The following is a 23,762-nucleotide window of genomic DNA, read 5'->3' as shown; positions in this document are numbered from 1 at the left end:
TAACTGACAGAATACAATAGTGCTAGACTTACCAAAATGTGACACAGATATGGGCTTGGAAAAATGGCACCAATAGACTTGCTCTATGCAGGGTTGCCACAAATCTTCAATTTGCAAAAATGTGTAAGAAATGAAATAACTACAAAGTCGAATATAGCGAAATGTGATATAAGGGGTGTGTGTGTATGTACAGTCAGACACTGTATATATGTATATGACTATACACACATATGTATATATACACATTATACAAGTGTTTTACCTCAGAGTATTCTAAACAGCACTGAGGATCAAGAAAATGAATGAATTGAAATAGGAAATATGTAATAATTGGCAGGACTTGTTAATCTGCATTGAAGTGAATAGTGTCTATTAAAGGATAATTTCAGTTATTACCATATTATAACATTTACCTCCAAATATACCCATATTTGTGATTTTATCAAGCTGATATATAGTATTTTACTCTATTTGGGGCAGTAGCTTCACAAAGACAGTGAATTATTCTGTAATATCGCACAGGGCTCTGAGGAACATGAGAGCATCTATTCCATATTCTCTCTTCTAAGTTTGACAATTTTTCAAACACCCTAGGCCAGCCACTTTTCTATTTCAGGGCTTACAGTTCTATGATGATCTTCTCTCTCATGCAGCTGGGATTTATGGGAGAATAGCAATGATTTGAAAAAATGAGCCAGTCGGATTAAGACAGAATGACTGCATCTTCCCATACAACTGTGGATAACTAGGATGCCCTCCCTTTTGTTCCTGTCTTTTCTCCACTCCTCCTCATCATTTTCACTTTCCCCTATTGTCCTCCAGACCTATGCTTTTGAAATCCTTGTGTAGTCAGTCTGCTTTCTCTTAATCTCATTCCTGTTTGCCAGCCATCAAAGGCCTGTGTGTTTGTAACAGGTGGAATCTGGACTTTGGCTTCTTGCAGAGACCATTTAATGACCTTGTTTATGGACTTGCTGCTGGAGGCATGGCTGGCCCAAAGATTAACTGGATTCAAATCTTTTCTACTTCCAATGATCAGTCACAGAACAGTGCTCGCCTTCTGCCTGCCTGCCTCCCTCCCTCCCTTCCGTCCTTCCTTCTTTCTTCCTTCCTTACTCCTTTCCTGTCTCCTTCTGCCCCTCTGGACTCTCACTTTCTTTTTTGCTTTCTTTATCTTTCTTCCTCTCTCTCTCTCTTTTTTCCCTATGTGCTTACTAACGGGTGGCATGAAATGGAGCAGTTAATCAAATGCCCCTTCTCTATGGAGGTCCAGCATCTATGTCTGCACAGCAGTGTACTGCACAGCACCAGAAGAACAATTCACATAGATCCTGATGTGAAGTGTCCCTATAGTTGTGGGCTATGATACTCAGGTTTGGAGGCTGTTGGAAGGGCTTCTACTACTTTTTAATTATTTGAAAGCTTGTCTAGAAAATTCAGACCCTTTACATTCTCACATTTTCATAAGATGCAAAGGATCCAGTGATAAACTGCCTTACTAGTATTTGTCTTTCCAAGGTGACATAACCTTATTCCACATTTAAATCCTGTAACAATAGAATATAAGGACTTTAAAATTCTTGGAGATCCTCTGGTATATGCTCCTTATTTTATAAATAAAGGCATTGTTGTAAATTGCAATGAATATTATTTTTTTAAGTTATAAAATCACGATGCCTAAGACCAAAGTACTTATTTTTCAGTGGGGTGTTATGCCACTACATATAATGTAGGTTTCTGGACCATTTTGAAATCTCAAAATAAAAGCTATAAGGCATATATAAAACTGTTTCTCTTTAAAATAAGGAATAATGTAAATGTGATGGAGTCTCCATAATTATAGTGGCAGTTTAATATGAAAAATGAATTCTTATGTTATTTTACAATGGACTAACACTGAACCCAGATTCTCTACAATTTCTTTTTAAGTGTTAAAAACTGACCCTAATTTTGACTAGATACTTCATTAATATTCATTTGTGTATAATTGCCTTAATTTCAGTGATAATGACTTCAGCTACCAACTGTTTGATTGATGGGTCTTGCATCTTCTCTGGGAAGAAGCTAAGATATAAAAATCACACCATTCATGCATGTCTGGTATTTTTAGCTGCCTTTAATTACTAACCACCTAAATAAGCATGCAAACCACGCTGTGATTGATAGGATCTCTTGGTTGAAGTGATTTTTTTTTCTCAGAATTTGGAAGATGCTTGAATCAATTGAGTACTAAAAATAACCACTGAAAACTGAATCTTCCAGAATCAGGATGCTCTTGAATAAAAGTATCTAACAAGAAGGAGGGATTAACCTATACCCTTTAAGACATTCTGATTGGAGAAAGAAGCAGCAGAAAGTTCTCACAGAGTGCAGCAGTATGAAAAAAACCTGTAATACACCAAATCTTTATTTACTGAAGACATGCTAAGTGGCAACATGCCAGGAACAAAAGGAGACATGAACTTCAAGTCAATGGGGGCAAAGAAAAGAACAAGACAGATAACACAAAATGTGCAATTGAGCCCAAAGACCTAGGGCTGAGAAGAACTCATTTTAGCTCAGAGCCGTGTCTGCCTTGGGAGGATGATAGCATTTCTCATATCATACAAGGCTGGTGAGTAAAATTTCGAGGAAGGAGTTCAACAGAAAGATATTTGAAAATATCATCTACGTAAAAGGAAGAATGCTTTCAAACCAAGCAGATTGTAATACTAATAAAGCAAAATGCAACAACAACCAAAAAAAATGCATAATCTGGAAAAGGCTGCTCCAGCCAAGAATCAACTTGACTAAGAAGTGTTTTTAGACACTTTCTTTGTTAATGATAAATAGTATTATCCTAATGAAACATGATAATTAGAATGCTGCCACTCTCTGAAAAGTGTTTGTATTGCATTGGACGTCTTGCTTTGGATAGAAGTTGAATTTTGGCAACCCCCCCCCCGCCCTGTATTTCTTTATATTCTCTCTCTACGTCTGACCCTTGTTTATCAAGGGGAGTGCACTCTCTCACTCCTTGTTCTTGGCTGAAGTCCTAGACTCTAGTGGCATATCCAAGTCCAAAATCTCAGAATAACCCACAAACCATAATATTCTTTCCTCGAGCCATTCAAAACTCTGTCCACATGGTGCTTTTGAAAGAGGAGGAAAGCAAGCTGATGATTTAAATTCACACTCTGGCTGTTCTGTCTTCAACAATATCTAGACTTTTAAAGAAAATATTTTATAATATCTATGAATCTGTAATGGCTGAATTTAGGAGACATAAAAGGCCAAAGAAAAATGTTTTGAATGATTGTTTTCTTAAATATATCACCCAAGGGTCTTAATCAGGTAACGTAGGGAAGGAGAAACAACAGGGAGAAGATAGTCCTGCTCGATACGTCGGTCTCCATTTTATATGTATCAATTGTTTGTACAAGCATGTGGACATTTATTAGCTTCTGGAGGACCTCTCTAAAGGCTGCTAGGAAAATGCAAAGACTAGGTAGTAAAAGTGTCATTGGTCTTCCCAGTAAGTAGTTTCTAGCCCAAGAGCAAGTAATGACTGTCTTCTCATCCTTGATCCTGTAAAAGTGGGGATACATGACTGTCTTTCTCCTGGCCTCAGAGAAACTATGAGATATAAGTATGTCTTTGTTTCTGCTTTTGGTAGAGAAGAAAGGGGATTTTTTCTAAAGAAGCAAAACAAACAGCAAAAATAAAACTGTATTTATGATGATCAGCAATGTATGGCTTTCAAGGCTTGGTTCCAAGGAAGTTGACCTAGTGAAATAGGCTCAGGCATTGCTCACTTTGCACGCAGGATAACGCATTCTCCCAGAGAGCACTCGACATTGGCTTTATTTATCAGACACTTTCACTGACTCCCTGCTCCTTCAACTGTGTGTTTGTCTTCTGTGTAGTAAAAATAACCCCACTTTCTTCTTTCTCAGCAACATATAGTAGAAAACAAAAACAAAAACAAATGAGAGATGTTGCATTTTAGAGAGTCTGAGGCCATGTGGAAAAGAAGGAAAGCTGTGATTATGTTAACATATGGAGGAAAGTGAGTTGTTAATGCACTTGGTTTCTTTTATTTACATTATTTCTTCTGTTCCAAATAGTGTTACTGGGCTGTGAGCACCTGATGACACCCTCACACTGTTCCACAGTGTGATTTTCCTGGAATCGAAGCTGGATTATGCCAGTATTTTCAAGTTACAAATAAAAATGAGAAAGTAAATCCCACAGGCAGGGTCTGTTGTCTACATTAGCTCGGAGCTGGTTAAGTCAGAAATCTTCTAGCCTGGTAGTGCTAAAAGGGATAGAGGGTGGCCACTCATTTCAGGGAGTGCTTCCTTCCCCAATTCTTTGGCTTGTACATGACCATCACTAACATCTGCCTCTTCGGTGGGTCACTAGTAAGCTGTAACCCATGACTACAGTGATGTTCTGAACTATGAAAGGCAGACAACACAACATCCCTCTGTTCTTTAGGTAATGATTATGTTGAAAATAAGTGCAGTAGAGGTTAGGGACAAGAAAACAAATAATACAGAAATTACTCAATATTTGTGGAATAAATGAATGAATAGATATGGGCTGAAAGTCTTATTAGAGGTGATAGAATGGGATTTGTTAAGCAGAGAAAAGTGAAAGGGACTACAGGAGAGGAAATAATAAAAACCACTTTCGTTGGCCAGACTCTGTGATAAATACTTGCATACATCATTTCATTTAATCTTAAAAATATACCAATTAAGGTTAGGTTTTTTATTTTATTATTATATTTTTTTAAAGAAAGAGAAGGAAAGAAAGAAAAGGAGTGAAGGAGAGGAAGAAAAAGGAAGAAAAAGAGGTAGAACGGGAATGTTGCTTTATTCTAACAATGGGTATTGAAAACCTTTTTTATGCCAATAATTGTGCTTAATAATGGCTGATCAATATTTCATTTAAACCTGTGAGTAGGTGTGATGTGGTACTGACAAGAATGTATATTTTGTGTATTTAAAGTGGAGAGTTCTATAAATGTTTATTAAGTTTACTTGTTCCAGATCTGAGTTCAATTCCTGGATATCCTTATTAATTTTAGGTTAGTTTTATTATTCTCTTTTTACATGGGAAAATTAAGGCTTAATGAAATTAAGTCAACTTTGTTCCATTGCATTGTTAGACAGCAATAGAGCCAGGATATGAATGCATTTATGTCTGACGCCAGCTTTTGCTCTTTTCACTGCTCTGCTGTCTACACGAAGACTGAGTTCATTCACAGCCTTCCTTTTACACATTCTGTATTCTTTCTCCCCATCTTTTTGTGTTGAAGTTCTATCGATTTAGTCAGGTGCAGTGAAAGTATCAACTGCTTACGAAGCCTTTCCTGATTCTCTAAATAACACATGAACTCTTTTCTAAAGACGTAGCCCTTGTGATGTATACCTGACACACAGGCACAGGCAACCTAAGCCTCTCATATGGCACTAACTGGATTTTGACTTGCATCACCAGTTAAGCTATGTTCTTACATTCTATGGTAAACTGTAACTTCCCTGAGAAGCCATGTTCTATTCATCTTTACCTTTACTTCCCTACAATGTCTACGACTAAGTTGAATCAATTAGACTTTTTTTAGTTGAATCAATTAGAGAATCTTTAGCAATTTTCTTATTGCTTACATTATTTGCTTATTAGATTTCTGGATCTGGATATTTATAACCCATTTTTCTGCTTTAAGTGTAGATTATAAAATTATCCCAATTTGTCTATGTCCATAAATTTATGACAGTCCCGAGAAAATACGGAAACTATCACTTTAGAGAAGCTTTTTATTTATAAAGCTCATGAATCACCTGTGTCTGTTGGTGCCATGTGACATGAAATAGGACAAGCAGCCTGAGGGTGTTTTTAAACATTGTTTTGAATGAACAAATAGTTGTTGTAAGAGCTTCAAGAAACCACAGATGATATATAGCTATATTAACTATAATATCCCCTCCTATTTAAAATCTACTATACTTTTATTCACATAATAGTACTTAGTCACAGTTATCTGAGTAGAAGGAAGACAAATGAGGACTTACTTTTCAGGGGTAAGAGAAGGTCATCTTGATTGAAGTGTTTAAGTCTTTTTTTTTCATCTTCCAATCTCAGTTATGGAGCATAATAAATTACCTTTCTGTCCCTTTAGAGAATGATTAACATAGACATACTATTAACCTTCTCTAGCTTCCTAATGCACAAAAAGCTAAACAAGTGTCTCACTCTCTCACATACTCTATTCCCAAGGGGGGAAATGTGCATGCGAAATATGTCCTCCTATAGGAATGGAGATGGAAGGAGACTTGGAAAACCATATTTATGCTCCATGGCAGGCCACTGTCTACCTGTAGCCTAGGGAGCATGTATGAAAGTTCAACTGAGGAACACGTGTCTCGGTGACTGAAGCCACACTCAGTGTAATGAAGAAAGTGGTGACTCCTCTAGTCAGTCAACTCACGTGAATTCAGCCTGGCACATCCTGGGACAATTAAGTTACATTTAGGACCCTCTCATGAACACCAGGACCATAGACTATTTCCAGAAACGGAGATACATCCAGCTTCTTGGGTTATCTTCCAAATATGTTGTCATCTCTGAAAGTCTAAATCTATGCCTGGCTAATTGCAATATTCTTTTTTGATCTCTTGTCTTCATAGAGAACCATTCAACTGTATTCCTGACCTACAAAATTCTTGTTAGGAAATTAGTCATTTCTAAACCTCCATCATCCTTATCTTTCCTAAAATGTTTATCACTTTCCACTTTCAGTTATAGTTATTTGTGTTCATGGCTTAGCTTCTTTTGTAGACAGCAATAATAGGGTATGTTCTGAGTCAGCTTTATGTCCTTCATAGTTCAAAATATGTTAAAAAGAATGAAGAAAAATGAAAAAAGAAGGAAAAGGAAAGAAAAGATGGCCAAATGAAGTATTTCCAGATATTCTCTTTTTTTTGTTTGTTTTTTTGAGACAGAGTTTCGCTCTTGTTATCCAGGCTGGAGTGCTACGGCATGATCTCGGTTCACCACAACCTCCGCCTCCTGGGTACAGGCAATTCTCCTGCCTTAGCCTCCTGAATAGCTGGGATTACAGGAACGCGCCACCATGTCCAGCTAATTTTTTGTATTTTTAGTAGAGACAGGGTTTCACCATGTTGACCAGGTGGTCTCTATCTCTTGACCTCGTGATCCACCCACCTCGGTCTCCCAAAGTGCAGATATTCTTTTTACTGAGCATATTTGCCCTAGAAACAAGATGGAGAAAAATATAGATGTTTTAAGTCAGGCATCCTGAATTCATATTCCAATGGTGTTAATTACCACCTGTGTGATCTTGGAATATTTACTTAACTTTGTTGAAAAACAGATTTCTTCCTAGAAAAATGGGTTCAAGGAATACTAAGTTGTGGGGTTATTTAAGATTATAAGATTCTGGTGCCTTATGAAGCAGGCAGGACGGATGGCTTTCAGGCAACAATGGTAACTGTATTGCCTTAACCCTTTCTCAATGGACCTGCTTCCTATCAAACCAACAAACTGATTGCATTTGTTCTTTCTCTAAAGCACACTTCCCTAGTGGAAAGACCTTTCCCAGCTCCCATTGCTAAGAAATCAAGATCAGACATATTTGTATTAGAATACATACGATAAATGAAGTAAGCTTCACAATAATACTAAAACCTGACTTTGCTTTGAATGTCACATTTTAGGACATGTGATCATTAGACTCTGATGTGGACTTTTTTTTTTTTCTTTTTGTAAAAGGAAGGAGGAATATGCCAGCTGGCTCATTGGGTTGTGCTAATTCTAAAGAATTAGGGTGATCTTTTTCTAAGGATAGGCTCTTACCTCTTTCCTAAAAGCAAAGTGATTCACTTGTCTCTCTGCTCCTCTCTTGCTTTTACCCTTAATATAACCTGTGAATAGAGTGGCCTTTCAGTTTCTCCAATATATATTTTTTTCTCAGGTGGCTTTATCGGTATCCTCTTGATAAATCCTGATCTCATGAGATTAATGCCGTTCTAAGAAGGAACCTCAGAGGGTTTACTCTCTATATCCTCTATGCATAGGGACCAAGGAAAGGTCCTTATCTGACATAGGGAAAAAGTGGTCATTTACAAGCTGGGAAGAGACCTATTCATAGTAAATAATATAAAATCCCAGTGAAAATTGGCTTTAGTAACAGGAAAAACTGTGGCCTCAAATAACAAGAAATCCCGATGTAGTAGTTGACTCTGTACATGGCAGGTCATGGATTTGGCTCTGAATCTCTGCGTTACCTGATAATTTCCCCAACTGCTGACCTAAGTTTTGGGTAGTATTGTGACTGCTGCAATTTCAAGCATCATATCTAGTTTTAATAACATTGGGGATGTAGGTCCAAAAGCATCTCATCTGATCATAATAATATCCAGTGGGGAGGATGGAACTCTCTTTCTGTATCTTCCAAGAAGAGCTTTGGAGTCTTATCTTCAAATCTCGTTGACCAGAGTCATGCCTTATGCCCATTCCAAGCACATCCCTGGTGAGGGGAGTGAGATGGCCATGATTAGTACAGACAGTCAGGCCTGTGCACCTGAGGCACATGCCATGTGAAACACACATAGACATCAGAAGCAAAAGTGTTTTCTGTTATAAAGGACAAAAGACATAGAAGAATATGGGGCAAGCAACTAACAGAATGGCTGTATGGATTTTTGAATATCAAAATGACTTTTTACAACTCTGAAATGAGAGTCATTATCTTTTGCTGATATAATGGGAAAATCAGTGTGGAATTACATGTTGTTTCCATGCATAAGCAAATAATGGGTTGGTTTAGTTTTCATTTTGTTTTTTAGGATAAAATAAGAGATATGTTGTTGCAAATATATGTATTTTTTCACTTTGTAAACAAATCTGGGGCCACTTTACCTGACCTAATAGATGTGGGTGAGTGGAAAAAAAATTATTTATAAAGTTAATTGCGTTTTGATGTTTAGCAATCTTTAAAATCTACCTCAATGGCAATTTTGAACTGTGGATGATTTTCAAGGTTTCTTTTTACCTGGAAAGACAATGCACAGGCAGACTAGGAGTTGTCTTGCTTTGTTTCTCCCTATCTTCTTTCTTTATTCATATATATTGTATTTCCCATTTTTGTTTTAGCTCCATAGGATTTGAACATCCTCCTTATTTGAAGTCATTCCCTATTATCGATTGAATATTTTCATTTTTCTAAAGTTATATGCTAAAGCCCTAACCTCCCATGTGACTGATATTTGGAGACAGGGCTTCAATGAAAGTAATCAAGGTTAAATAAAACCATAAGGGCAGAACCCTGATCTGATGAGATTAATGCCATTCTAAGAAGGGACCTCAGAGGGTTTACTCTCTATATCCTCCATGCATAGGGACCAAGGAAAGGTCCTTTGCTGACATAGGGAAAAAGTGGTCATTTACAAGCTGGGAAGAGAGCTTCACCAGAACCTGAATTTGCTACCACCTTGATCATAAACTTTTAGCCTCCAAAACAGTGAGAAAATAAATTTTTGTTCTTCAAGCCACCCAGCGAATAATGTTTTCTTATGATAGCCCTAGAAGACTAATACTTTCCCTAAAGTGGAATTCTTGTGGGAGGCAGTGTCTGTTTCTTATTACAGAAGCCTAAAAAGGCCCATCAGTCAGCCAACACGGGAAAATGTGTGGTCTGTTCTGGGATCAGCTAAGTTAATGCTCCAGCCCAGGACTGGAAGAAGCAATGGAAGCATCTAAATGCAGTTAAGAAATCAGTCAGAAGGCAGTAGGAGTGTTGAGATTCTAACAAATGAGTTGCCAGGAGCATAACCTAAGCTGTCCCCAGTCACCGTGTTTTGCTTGATTCCTACTTGTTTTCTGAGTCTGGTTCTCCAGACTTTGGTTCGTGAGACTTTTGTCTCGTACCTTTTGCTACTTAAATGAGCCAGGTTTTGTTTGTGTGTTTGCACGCATGAATACCTTCTCACATGCCTCTCTTCATAAATAAAAGGTTGGCAGGTATTTAGAACCAAAAGTTAATGATCATGTGACTAGTCCTTTCACTCTCTAAGGATCTCAAGAATTCCAACTATTTCTTAGCCCCACAACCTCTGCCTCCCAGATTGACTCCAAACCATTCCCTGACTCTGGAGCTTTTTTTCCATCAAAAAGCAGTTCATAGCCATGTGGCATAAGGGATAAGATGACGGCCCAAGAAAATAGTTATCTTAGATCAGAAATCCCTTTTAAGGCTATTCTCATTCTGGAAAACAAAGGAAAGATTAATAGCCCCAGATATTTTGTGACTTCAGCGGTTGTGTTCAGAAGTCTGTTCTTGGCAGGAGAGACAAACCTATCTACTGGAGGAAAACAGGAGGCCTGCTGGCTTTGCAGAAGGCAATGGTGTTTTGGTTGCTATTGAAATTTTTGTGTTTTGTTTGTATACAAAGCAACATTCTTGTAAATTATGCTCTTCATTATTATTTTTTTTTTCTGAAATGGAAATAACTGAACCTGGAACTGGGAAGAATACAATCTCCAGCACATCACTAGAATTCCAATATAGACAGTAAAAGAAATCATATTCAGCTGGTAGTAGCAATGAAGACTACAAAGAGGCATAGTTCTTCTGGGAAGGCTAAGATTAGGTAACATTTCATTACATATGATAGGAGATAGAAGGTGGTGGTGTGCATCAGGGAAAGGCAGGAACAGCAGGTAGGCAGAAGAGAGCAGAGGGTTATAATGGAGGACATTTGAAAAGAGCATATGTTGGAAGAATAAGGGTAATAAAGAAGGAAGGAAGCAGCAAACCATCAAGGAGAAAAATGCTGAGTTGGTGTTTGACATATAGATCTTATCTTGTATTAAGGTAAGCAGGGATATCATCACATAAAAACTAACAACCACACAGGTCACATTTCTTGGGAAGGACACTAAGTAAACCAGTGGCAAAGGCATTAAGCATTAAGCTTTCCAAAGATTATTCCATCAGCACTTGCCTATCAGTGCATTTCATGTCTCTGGGCTTGGATTAATTTAAAGCTCTTTTGTGTCTGTGGAAGGTTCCAGGAGTTAGGTGCAAAAGCCACATCAGTATCCTTGAGCCTGCACTGACTCCAGGATGTGGATATCACCAGAGGGATTTTACTAGAGAAAAACAACTTTCAATGATCTATGTTTCTTAGCCATTTTGGGCCTAGCCAGGCAACCAGTCTCGCTGCAATACCAGGCCAATAATTGTGTGGGCTCAGAATCTCAAGATAGCAGACATTTATCAACAAGGTGCATTTTGAGACACAGAACTCCCTGAGCAGGGGAGAGGCTGTTCTTCCAGGCTCAGTTATCCCTTCAGTTTTGGAGACACATCTTTATCAAGGAAGAGCAGGATAATGATGATGCTTTCATGCTCTCTATGGAGCCCAAGGCCCATGAGGAGGTATTCAATCTCTCCTTCATTTTTCCTGCCTGACTGTGCCTGAAGATAAGAGAAGCTTCCGGATTCATGACATGTTTGCTATTTCTTTTCTCTTCCCTCCCCCTCTCATGCTGCACTGATGATAGGCTGATTCCTTTTCATCATAAATTTAGATGCTATCTTTGAATTAATGTTTCTTTACAGTTTTCCTGGAAGGGATCTTTCTCCATCTGCCCATGCTCTCAGATGATCTCATAGGGAGGAACTAAGGCCCAAAGAAATTTATTTGCCCAGGTTCAAAAAGTAGAGTTAGGGTTTATTGGTCATCTTTAAAAACTCCACCCATGAAGGATCTTAAGTCATAATAACCTACCATACAGAGCATAGGGGATAGCATCTGCAAGACCTGGGGAGGAACTGGCCAGGAGAGGGCCCAGGTGAAAGCAGAGTAACATCTCATAATAGAAGCAAGTGTGCATAAAACTGAGCTGTCTTCCTTTGCAGGAACCATGCCTATTTTTAAACATAGACTAAAAATACAAACAATGAAGCAACTCTGTTTGAGATCCACTTATGACTGACAGACATACTGCTTCCAGCACGCCAGGGTCCTGTCTTATTTTTGTTCCTCTGTGGATGAGAAGGACCTCAGAATTCTATGCCATGTCTCCTTAGCTTTTACAATAGCTGTTGATTTGTTTGGGTGACAGAACGCTGTTAGCCCCACAGCTAGTTTCTGGAGCATAAACTAAACTCAGACTAGGAGATGACCAAGAACTCTCATTCTCCTGCTTGTGTCTATGAAGGAAAAACCACTCGACCTTCTGTAACAACAGCCCCATCTCTTCAACTGTATTCATTCATTGCTGAACACAGGTTCATCCTACTCAAAGCTCTGGGATCACTCCATTCCCTTAACTGGGAGCTTCAGTTGCAGTCAGGAATGAGATATCTTATATTGGTCTCCTGTACTGAGTCCCTCAGAACTGATTCCCCAGGATGGCATGCTACTTCTATCATGGTACTACATTGCTCTGAAGTTTTCTGCTTTCATGTCTGTCTTTTCTTGATAGGCAGAGATTGTGGTCCATTCATTTATCTATACCTATCACCAAGCACAGGGTGTGGCAGACATTAGGGGATTTAATAAGCCATTAGATTCCATTGCTGTGAACAAGCTAGAGAAAAGAAGTATTAATACATATCAGGTTAAGGCTCTGCCTTGCAACAGTCTCCTTGCTGGTCTTTCAGTTCTGGGAAGAAAAGGGCAATAATGAATTAAAAGCTCCACACCTCCTATCAAACACCAGCTAACAGCCATCCCTACCGAGATCCATAAGTCTGTTCTCTGCCATTTGATCTCCCTGTTGGCTGGATAGCCTTCTTCTTTCTTTGTTTATTTGGAGATTTTTCTCTGTTCACCTGCCTCATATTCAGATCCATGGAAACTTTGAGTCCTGATGCCTATCAATAGCTAGCTGGTTCTGTCCCTAGCCTAACCCAATAATGAGCTTGGGAAAATCTGGACTTCCAGACTAAATACTGGAAACATGTGGTATTTGTCTGCTATTTGTCATTTTTGGTCCAGTGTAGCATCCTGTTTTCAAAAGGCTTTACAAAGCCCTATCCATCTCATCCATCTCCTGTGTAGTATAAACAGGGAATAGGCTTCAGAGCTTACCAACTGCTTTGAGGCAGTGTTGTGTAGCAGAGGAATGAATAGTTTGAACATGGAAGATCTAAAAACTTTTGAATGTTGGCTTCATCTTTACCCCAATGAGCTAGCAATTGAAGAGTCACTTAACTCTCTCAGCCTCAATTTCTTCATCTTTATATGCAAGTAGTTGTGTTAGATGATTTTTATGGTATTCTTTTGTTCTACATTTTATAAGCCTTAGATTTTAGCTGTTCTTCCAAAATCAAAACAATTGGGTTATTTGGATTTAAATCAGCCCACCCTGACCTATCCTTGGACACATGTCTTAGTGGTGGTAACAGGTTTTTTTCAAGGCTATGAAACTAGTATCTTCTTTGAGCCAAGGATACTGGTATCTTCGGGTGATGAGTATAGATTTATTAGACGTTCCACCAAGATACACTATGGTATCCATGCCCCAAACATGCCCTTATTATAGTCTAACAGAGATAATTGAGCAGGGCACATTTGTGATGGCCAAGTAGAAGAGAAACCAGAACTTCTGTACACCCTTTAGATATTGCTTATTTATGTGCTGGTAACTAAAGTTGCTCTTTACACTGGGCTCCCAATCTCAAGCACTATTTTTAATTCAGAGTTAAATCCAGCTGAGTTTGAAATCTGTTGCAGCAAGTCACCAGAGGGACTATATATCTTTCCCTTTCAGAGAAGAAGCCAAGCACAGCAGTTCAATTAAACTAGCACTAAGTCCTGCACTCCAAAGACCGAAGGGCCTGAGGGAAAGGCATCAAGGGGAGAGTAATATGCTCCTGTTCACCCCTCTTGGCTAAAGAAAACATGGTGTTTGTGACCAGAAAATTGAAACAGAATGGGATTCAAGATGGCAGCCACAGCCTCCTTTTCTATTAACCTCCAGGCTGGACGGCTCTGTAGAAGGAAGGGTGACCAAGATAAATTACTTCTTGATTCTTACTGCATTGTTTCACTAACATAAGAAGGCTATCTGAGATGTATTCAGTTCCCCCCAAAAAACGCCTATGATTGTAAAACTTATTAGGACAGAAGCTCTTAGACCAGCCAAGCAAACAGGTATCTTAAAAAAAAAAAAAAAAAAAAAAAAAGCTAAAACACACAGGATTTCAGAATAAATGAGATATGAAATGGTAGAACTGCTATGATAATTATTGGCTCTCGAATTAATGGTAATAATTACCTTAGCAAATTGCCTTGTAACTGTTCAGTGAACAAGTTCATAATCTAATCCTACATTGTTTTTTTTAACCAGTTTCTCTCTACTTTTATGCTTTGAGGCTAAAGCTTCTTGCTTTAGAATAATTCTTTCTTTAATCCCTGCGAACCTAAGCCCTTGCTATACATAATGAGAGTAAAATAGTTGAAGAAAATTATTTAATGAATTTCAATCCTGTGTCCTGCACAAAATGATCCTGGACATATCATGTGGCCAGACCTATCTCCACACTGTTGTGGAGCTCCTATTCTTCAAAGAATTAATTGTGATGTCTGGGCCCCATTCTGGGCTTCCAGGAGCCCAGAGAAGGTGGTTGATATGAAGCATAGCTGTTTCACTTCACTTCATGTAACAAGGACTAAATGGCTTTTTTTTTTTTTCAGCCCCAGCTGCAGCCTCCAGTTAGAGGAGTTTTTTCTAATATAAAAGTAGAATTACTGACTTTACCCTGAACCCTTCATAATTTCTTATGATGTTATTGGAATTATTCCTTTGGCTTTGATATATGAGCTCAAAAAGTTTTCAAATATATTTTTGAAATGATTGCAATTTTTTATTTGCAGTTTTCATCATTGTGGTTTTAAGTCTATAATCTTTAGGTTACTTATTTAATCATCTAATCATTTAAGAGAAATTTGCCAAGCTTAAACTGAGTAGCCAGTTTTATATTCAAGGAGGATATTAAAATACATTCTGTACACTGATACAACTCAGCATAGGCAAAAAGACATATGGCTCAAATTGGTGATTTCTAAGTGAAACAGCAAAGTGCCAAATGTGGAAGAAGTTTCTGTAGGTTTGGGTAGTAAGGAGAAGCCCAGTGCTGCAGTGAGACTTGAGTTTGTCTTGAATAATCTGTGATGGCGCAGTTGATGAATAAAGGGAAGAACGGACAAATACATACTACCTTAAATATTGAAAGATAAGAACCAAGAGCTAATTCTCAGAGGGAGTCTGCTCAATGTTACTGGTAGCATACAAGTGGAACTAAATTTTCTTTCACAAATATATATGGCTGTGTCCAAAGGGGCTTGAGGAATGTGTGTATGATTATAACTACAGATAGTTGAGAAGTCAAATGGCATAGTGCTTGGCACACAGTTACTCGATAGATAGTAACTGTGTTGAATTAGTTAATGTTTCGAGTAATATTATGCAATGGTTAAATGCATGGACTTTGGGATCAGAAATATTATACTTTGGAGTCCTTGTGCTGCTATTGTGGGGAATTTGAGAGTTATCCAACCTGTAAAATTCAACTTTCTCATTGGTAGAATAGATGTAGTTATTGTAATTATACCTATTAAGTACTACTTTTGTGAGGTACAAGTGGACTAATGTACATAAAATGCTTGGTAAGTTGCTTGAACACTGCAAGCACCCAATAAATACAAGTTATTACTGTTACGATATTCACTATTATTATTATACAGTTATAAGAGGGTTGTGATTGCATGTATATTGGTTAATGTATATACAGGGTTGTTAGAAAAGGTGTATAAATGGGGTTGTGTGGAAGTGAGTATGCATGGATAGGGAGGCTTAGAGGTGAAGTAGGTAGTAGTATCAGTCAGTACAGGGGCACAAGCTGGCACCTCTTCACATTGAAATGCTCAGAAGCCCTCTACTTAGTAATACTGGTTTTGGGGAAGGGCTTCTTAATATTAAGCAACAATAATGGCCCTCAGTTTGGGCTTACCAGTGCATCAATATCCTGACGATCTCTTTTCTCAACAATTAACACCTCACAGTTGTCCTCGCAGAATTTACCCAGTTAATTGTTCACAGGATGGGATCATGAATTAAGGCGTTATTTTCCTCAAAGTCATTTCAATTTCTCAAATGTTTTATAAAGAGGAACAGTTATACTGACAAATGCCATTTTATCCATATTTGCTAGATAACCTTAGACTTGCAGGTCCTTTAGACAGCTGTAAACTTCTTGTACTATAATTCTAAACAAGTTTCTTATCTTTTTAACACAAGAGAACCCTCCACTGAAAATTAATTTAGAGAAATTGAAAGTCCTTTTTCTGTGTTCACCTGTTTGTAAATGATAAGGACCATAAACAACAGTTTTAATAATTCGGTCCTTTGCCCAGGAGCAGCAGTTTATGATCCCAACCACCATCTCTTACCCACATGAGCCGATCCTCCATTTCAAGCCAATACTCACTTTCTGTGATGAAATGCAAGGGCTCATCCCAATTTCATACATGGCTTCCTTCATATAGAACATGAGAAGCAGACTGTCTGCTAGAGACCTGGCTGGGAATGTTTCTCTTGCCATCAGCCTGGAAGGGAGAAAATTAAATGGGGAAACAAGTTGACCTTATTTTTGTTTTCTGAAACAATTTTTTAAAACCTCATTTCATGGGGGAAGCTATGGCTATAGGAATGTGAGATGAAATGAACGGTAGCATAGCAAAAGAACCAAGATTAATAGCACTAGAAAGACATAGTAACACTAAACGTAAGTGAAACTTGAATGATGAAATAAATATATAACTTACGTGTAGAAGTCACTTAGGCAGAAACAATTACAATTTTATGGAACAAAAAGTACATTTCTTTGTAGAAATGAAGACCCCGCATGAATCAGTATTTTACTAATGCACAGGTGGAAGCTCCTACATTACATTTTCACTGAAGACTGGAAAGTTCTGAAAGCAATACCTGGGTATGAACTCACCTTATCCATCTTTTCTCCCCTCCATTTTCTCTGTATTGGGATCTTTCAAGCAGACTATGTGATAATTTCTGTGCCTTGATCATGCTGGCCCCACCATCCCTACAGTTTACCCAGTCAACATCTGTGATGGAACAGGCTAGTCTCTGTAAGAATCTTCTCCCTGCAGCTGATTAGAGCACTGTTACACCTCTGAGGGAGATTACATAGTGCTTGATTTCCAAATTAGAAAACAAAAATCACCTACACTGAAATAAGTTTATTTTAAAAAGTAATGGAATGGGGCAGTTTCTCATGGAATACTCTGTACAAATCTACAAGTTCTCTCTGAGTTCAGATACAAATATAGAACTACAGGAGATACCCATTGATTAAATTCACCATTGGCGAAAAAACCATTCCCTATTAGTACCATTCCTCACTTAGTAGAGAAAAATGAAATTCTCTACTACAGTTCTCTAAATCAGAATATCTATCCTTGGAAGAAAATCATCCCACCAAAATTATGGTGGGATGATTTTTATGTAAAAATTATCTCATGAGAATAATCAATGTAATTTATATTAACAGAACAAAAAAGAAAAATCATATAATCATCTAAATAAATGCAATTTTTTTAAAGTTAAACACTCATTCATGACAAAAATTAAGAATACTGTAAATAGAAGGGAAATTCTTTTGAGAACATACCCAGGAATGCAATATTTTCATGTAACAAATCTATACATGTTCCCAACCATATCAACAATAAAAGTTAAAATTTTAAAAAAAGGAGAATTCTGCAAACTGATAAAAATGTACCCCAAATCCATAGCTAACATTGTGCATAATATGAAAGAATAAGTGCTTCACCCCCTAATATGAGAATCAAAGAAAAGATTTTCTCTGTTAGTAATCATTTTACTGTAAGACCTAGCCAGTGCAATCAAGAATGAAAAATAAATAAAAGACATACAAATAATCACAGAAGACATAACTGTCTTCAGATAAAAATCCAAATAGTCCACAAAAGTATCTGCTAGAACTAATATATGAGTCTGGCAAGATTACAACATAATATAAAACAGTCAATTTTATTTTTATATATGAGCAATGAGAAAATGGAATTCATTTAAAAATACCACTTACAGTTGTACCAAAAAATACAGTAGGTATAAATCTAACAAAATATGTGAAGAATCTATATATTAAAAATTACAAAATAATGATGGAAGATGATCTTAAAAATTTTTTTTATAAAAGCTTTAAAAACTTTGGCTATATTGTATTGAGTTATACGGTATTGAGTAAAGTTATTGACTTTTCCTTGAGCTTGAAAGCTAAGCTATTAAAGTTTCCTGCAATGCTGTGGATACACAATTGCTTCTGCAATGTCAGTAAAAGCTGATAATGGTGCTCAGCATTTACTGGGCACTTACTATATGGCAAGCACGATTCTAAGTTGTTAACATTCAAATTCGAATTCAATCATTGCAGTAACTCTGGGAGGTTGATGCTATTTGTATTCCCAAATTACAGATGAAAAAACTGAGTCTAAGTGAAGTTTCATAATTTTCCAAAATTACACAGTATGTCTAAGAACTAGGAATTAAGTCCATATGTTTCTGGTCCTACATGCCAAGCTCTTACTGCACACCATTTGTGTGGTGAGGCAGGCTGGCAGGGGAAGGAATAGGGCCTTTTAAAGCACAGGCAGAAGGAAGTGCTCCTTCTGCCACTTTGGGAATCATTGGATTTAAAGTTAATTATCATTCTTCTTCCTCTTGGCACACTGGTTTGGGACCATTATCAACTTCTATATTTTGTGTCTGGAGGAGATATTATGGTCTTCATGTGTGCCTTCTTTGTATGGCCTTCATCCTCTTTTCTCCATCAAGTGTCTTACTCACTGATTATTTTACATTCTCCCAAACTGCCTTCCTTTCAGAACTTGAGGGTTTAAAGGAGCTGGAGTCATCTCTTCTCTTAGTAACTGATTCTAAGTCTGGAATCTGGGGACTAAGCCTGCTGCTAAGATGGGAATATCTGGGTGGCCAGCCATCCTTCCTTCCTATCACCCACCCCAAAGCTGCACAAATCCCGTAGGGAGTAGCACAAGGCTGCTAAGCAGCACACATATCACCTGTGGATGCAGCTGATCCCCACATTTATTGTACCTTGGTTGGTATTTGTAGCCTATTTTCCAGCCTTGAAAAGCGAAGTGTGTTGTATCTAGAAACTGACAAGTAAAGATTTTTATCCATTTACTGTGTCTGGTGTGATAGCAGAAGCACTGTGTTTTATTCTTAAAACACAGTTTTATATACAAATGCAAGCAAGTGGGAAGTGTGGGCGTAGGGATGCTAGTTGATGAATGTATCCTGCTAGGCAATTAAGAAAGGGACAAGATAATGCAGGAAAATTATATTTCTCTCATTTTGCACAAGAATCAGTGCCTTTCCCTTCTAATACATCAGCTACTTCTATCCTTGTGCCACATTGGAATTTTATTTTTGAAATGCATGGATGCACATTGGCTATGTATCATTGCTCTTTTTTAATTTCATGGCAAACACAAGTGCATCCACATTCCCCTCTAAGCTGTACCTTGCTGCAATCAATACATCACAGAAACATATGCCCTCTCTTGGAGGATAAGACAGGAAATAAACATTGTTCCAAGGAGAGGCAGCCTTCTTCAGAACCCTCTCTCTGGAGCAGACAAATGGGACATACAACCTACTGGGGCTTCAGAGCTTACACAGTGTCCACTGAAATTCTAGTGGTTTGAGGTTTACTCAAAAAATAGGTTCTCTAGATATCCTAATACACACCAAATTCCCAGGAGACTAGATATGTTCTGAAAATTCAGTTACCTTTCAACTGCAGCATATGCCTCTTTACAAGTACCTTCCAAATCCTCTATTGTGCAGCAATTTCATGAGACTCAGGTTTTAGCATTGGTTCTAATGCTTTTACAGTGTCTGTGGAAACAGTCACTTTTCAGTAAGCAGAATGGCTGACTGTGGGGTAAGCATCTAATGTAGTTTGGATATTTGTCCCTGCCCACATCTCATGTTGAATTGTAGTCCCCAGTGCTGGAGGTAGAGCCTGATGGGAGGTGTTTGTGTTGTGGGTGGAGCCCTCATAACTTGGTTCTGTCTTTGTGATGGCAATAACTGGTTATTTAAAAGTGTATGACACTCCACCTTCTCCCCTGCCTTGCTCCTGCTTTCACCAGGTGATGTGCCTGCTTCTGCTTCCCCTTCTACTGTGAGCTGATTAAACCTATTTTCTTTACAAATTACCCAGTCTCAAGTATTTTGGATACAGGATTTGGCTCTGTCACCTAGGCTGGAGTACAGTGGCACAATCTTGGATCACTAAAACTTCTGCCTTCCAAGCTTAAGTCATCCTCCCACCTCAGCCTCCTGAGTAGCTGGAACTACAGGAGCACACCACCATGACTGGATATGTTTTTATTTTATGTAGATATAGGGTCTCACTTTGTTGCCCAGACTGGCCTCGAACTCCTGAGCTCAAGCGATCCACCCTTCTCAGTCTCCCAAAGTGCTGGGATTACAACCGTGAGCTGCTGCCTTCAGCCAAGTATTTCTTTATAGCAATGCAAGGACAGCCTAACATAATTTTCCAGCCCAGGTCTCTCTCACACCAACCTCACACTATTTCTGACATTCTCATGGAAAGTAATCTAAATTTTTATACACATCCCCTCAGAAAAATTGTATGTCGGAATCCTAAACCCTAAGATGATGGCATTAGGAGGTGGGGCCTTTGTATGATTAAGTCATGAGAGCAGAGCTTTGATGAATAAGATTGCTGCTCTTATGAAAGAGCCTCCAGAGAGCTTCCTTGTCTTTACTACCATGTGAGGACACACAGAAGATGCTGTCTATGAACCAGAAAAAGGGCCTTCCCTGGAAACAAAACCTGCTAACACCCTGATCTTGGATTTTCCAGACTCCAGAACTGTGAGAAATAATTTTTGTTTGTTTATAAGCTACCCAGTTTATTGCATTTTGTAACAGCAGACCAAATGAACCAACACATCATGATATTCCACAGCTTTGTATCTGGGTTTCAAGGATACACACTAGGACTTAGCACACTTGTAGCTGAGTACAATGTACTCCAATGGCAATAATAATTAATGATAACAGTTAACATTTAATAAGCAATTATTTTAACCAAGGCATTCCTGAGCATTTAATGTACACAATCACATTTAACCCACATAGCAATCTTATGTGTTAGATGCTCATTATGTCCCATTATACAGTTGAGGAAACTGGGTCTTGAAGAGATAAAATTACTCACACAAGATCATTAATTTATGAAGCAGCTGGGATGGAACTCAATCCTGGGTCTTTCTGACAAACCCCTGTGTTTAGTCAAATGACTGTACTACCTTTCTAGAAACTATCCCTTCCATAGTACTAATGGTCTGTCCCAAATTAGACTTCTGACATCGACAGGATCTGAAGAAATGATATAGCCAGTGGCTAGCTCTGATAGTTAAGGTTAAAAGATACTGTTTACCTGAAAACTTTTTACCTTTAATTTCTCTGTATCTCTCAGCTAGAGAGTGACATATAGAGGATCTAATCAGGTAAGAGAGTGAGACCATAGTGTGTGCTGGAAAAGGGCACAGGCTGTGTCTGCAAGGAGCTTAGTCTTGTCAATTTAAGCTCTTCCCCATAAGTCATATCTGAAATGAGAGGAGATTATAGTATATATGAGCATCAAGTGGAACCTGGGGCAAGGGAAACTGTCCTGTTGGGCATGGGTGCTATGGTTTGAATGTTTATACTCCTCCAAAATTCATGTTGTAGCTTAATTTCCAATACAATGTTATTAAGAGGTGGGACCTTTAATAGGTGATTAAATCATGGGGGAGGAACCTTCATGAATGGAATTAGTATCCTTGTAAAAGAGCTCCAGGGAACTAGCTAGTCCCTATTTGCCCTTCCATTTCTTCTCTGTTGGCACCTTGATCTTAAACTTCCTAGGCTCTAGAACTGTGAGAAATATATTTCCATTATTCATAAATTATAGCAGCAGGAACAAACTAAGAAAATGGGAAATACCATTGTTCTAAGGGGTGATGTTTACTATATTACAGACGCTGTCCTTGGTGCTGAATAAGGGTCCTAAAGGTTCCCTGCATCATTCCTGATGAGGGAAGTCACAGTCAAAGCAGCCATAGAGCCTTCAAAGTAGGGTATGAGATTATCCTTCAAGCTTCAGTCTGGGATCCAGGGGGCTCCTGACATGACCTTTCTCCCCTCACCCATGCAAACTGGCCTTGTCTCCATGAGTCCACTGCCTGCTGAGTGTTAGACTTCCCTTTGGGATCTGTAATCTGTTTGCAATCCAGTCTATTGAGGTCCTGACCCTATGAGAAATGGCCCATTCTGTCCTAATCTCAGCAATCCCTGGATAACAAAAAGAGAAATTATAAATAAATAAATAAATAAAATTGAGGATGTACCTGTACCGATTAAGCTACATGGTTCAAGTCTTGGCTCTACCACTTTCTAGTTAGTTATCCTCAGGCAAGTTACTTTTTTTTTTCTTATATGCCAAGAACTCTACTTGCACAATGAGCTGTGGTTTGGGAAATAGGGTTTTGTTTTTATCATGTACCTATGATAGTCACATATTAGTAACTGTTCCCTGGGAATCAACCATTCCAATCTAGTTACAGTAGAAAAAAAATGATTTATGAACTGCTATCTTGTTCCCTTGAATGTTCGTTCATCTGTTAAAAGATGCCTGCCCTCTGAGATTCTCACCCAACATCAGCTTCTTTGGGAAGTCTCCCTAACAACAACTTATACCCACAACTCTGCCACATCAGACAGGCCCCCCCCATCACCCCGAAGCATAGCCCTGTCTCGGAACACTTCACAACTTCACAAGTTGTAAAGTTTTTTGAGACCAGTGACTGTACCTTTTCTTTTCTGATCTCTAATTCCCTAAGACTCCATGTAAGCGTTGGCACTCAATACATATTGGGAAATTAATGAATAAATGAAAACAAATTAACAACTTCAAAAAACTCCTATTCTTCACACGAATCTTGTAATCAGAGCAAAAATTAGTTTCAGATAATGAAAAAAATAAGGTCCAGTTGGGTGAAATCATTTGCTTGGCTAAGGTGAAGCAGAAAAATGCCTGCAAGATTGTGGGTTAGATCTCAGGTCTTCTAAGAGTCAGGACTGTAACCTGGGTCCTATCTCCCACTTCTATACTCTTTCAATTGTGTTTTCTTACTAGGTAAGTGGCCTGATATTTTTGGATTTTGCTGCAATAATACCTCACTGATATGCAATATTATCTTGAGCCAGATATAGGTCCTTGATATCATGAAATGGTAATTATTGCAACATAGGAAAAAAATGTGCACTGTGTTTTTGGAGGTTTGTTCCCTGTTATTAATTCAGGTGCTGAAGGTTGTGACACTTGTCATCTGAAAGATAATTTTCCTCAGATTTAATAATTGCAGTTAAGTCTCAGATTTGATTTTAATTTCAGACCTTGATGTCATGAAGTATTAATTATCTCCATTACCTACTGATAATATTCCTGCAAACATGCACATGTTTGACTGGCAGGAATTTTTATTAATTTACAAGGATGAACTCAATTAGAAAAGCTCATTTATCGGCACAATTCCACTTACACACTTACAAGTTAGAACGGAGCAAAATCCTAGCCAACTGACAACTGCAAATAT

The 23,762-nt window shown here is 38.1% G+C and overlaps 1 long non-coding RNA gene across 2 annotated transcripts in view; it reads right to left on the bottom strand.

Moving 5' to 3' along the window:
• Positions 1–4,819: 4,819 nt before the first annotated feature.
• The window catches only part of LOC144579176 (uncharacterized), a 101,022-nt gene continuing 82,079 nt past the window's right edge, over positions 4,820–23,762 (bottom strand). The window contains exons 3-4 of one of the 2 annotated variants that reach the window (XR_013526138.1): positions 16,511–16,628; positions 4,820–7,259 (exon numbers count right to left, since the gene is read on the bottom strand). This is a non-coding gene — a long non-coding RNA (uncharacterized LOC144579176). Of the gene's footprint in view, positions 7,260–7,745; positions 8,537–16,510; positions 16,629–23,762 lie in introns of those variants that run through there. The other variant, XR_013526137.1, reaches the window with a different exon arrangement.

The sequence above is a fragment of the Callithrix jacchus genome, chromosome 14 (genome assembly GCF_049354715.1).
Source record: "Callithrix jacchus isolate 240 chromosome 14, calJac240_pri, whole genome shotgun sequence".
Lineage (NCBI taxonomy): Eukaryota > Metazoa > Chordata > Mammalia > Primates > Cebidae > Callithrix > Callithrix jacchus.
Note: the sequence above shows the minus strand (reverse complement) of the source record. Positions and strands in the feature narration are given on the sequence as shown.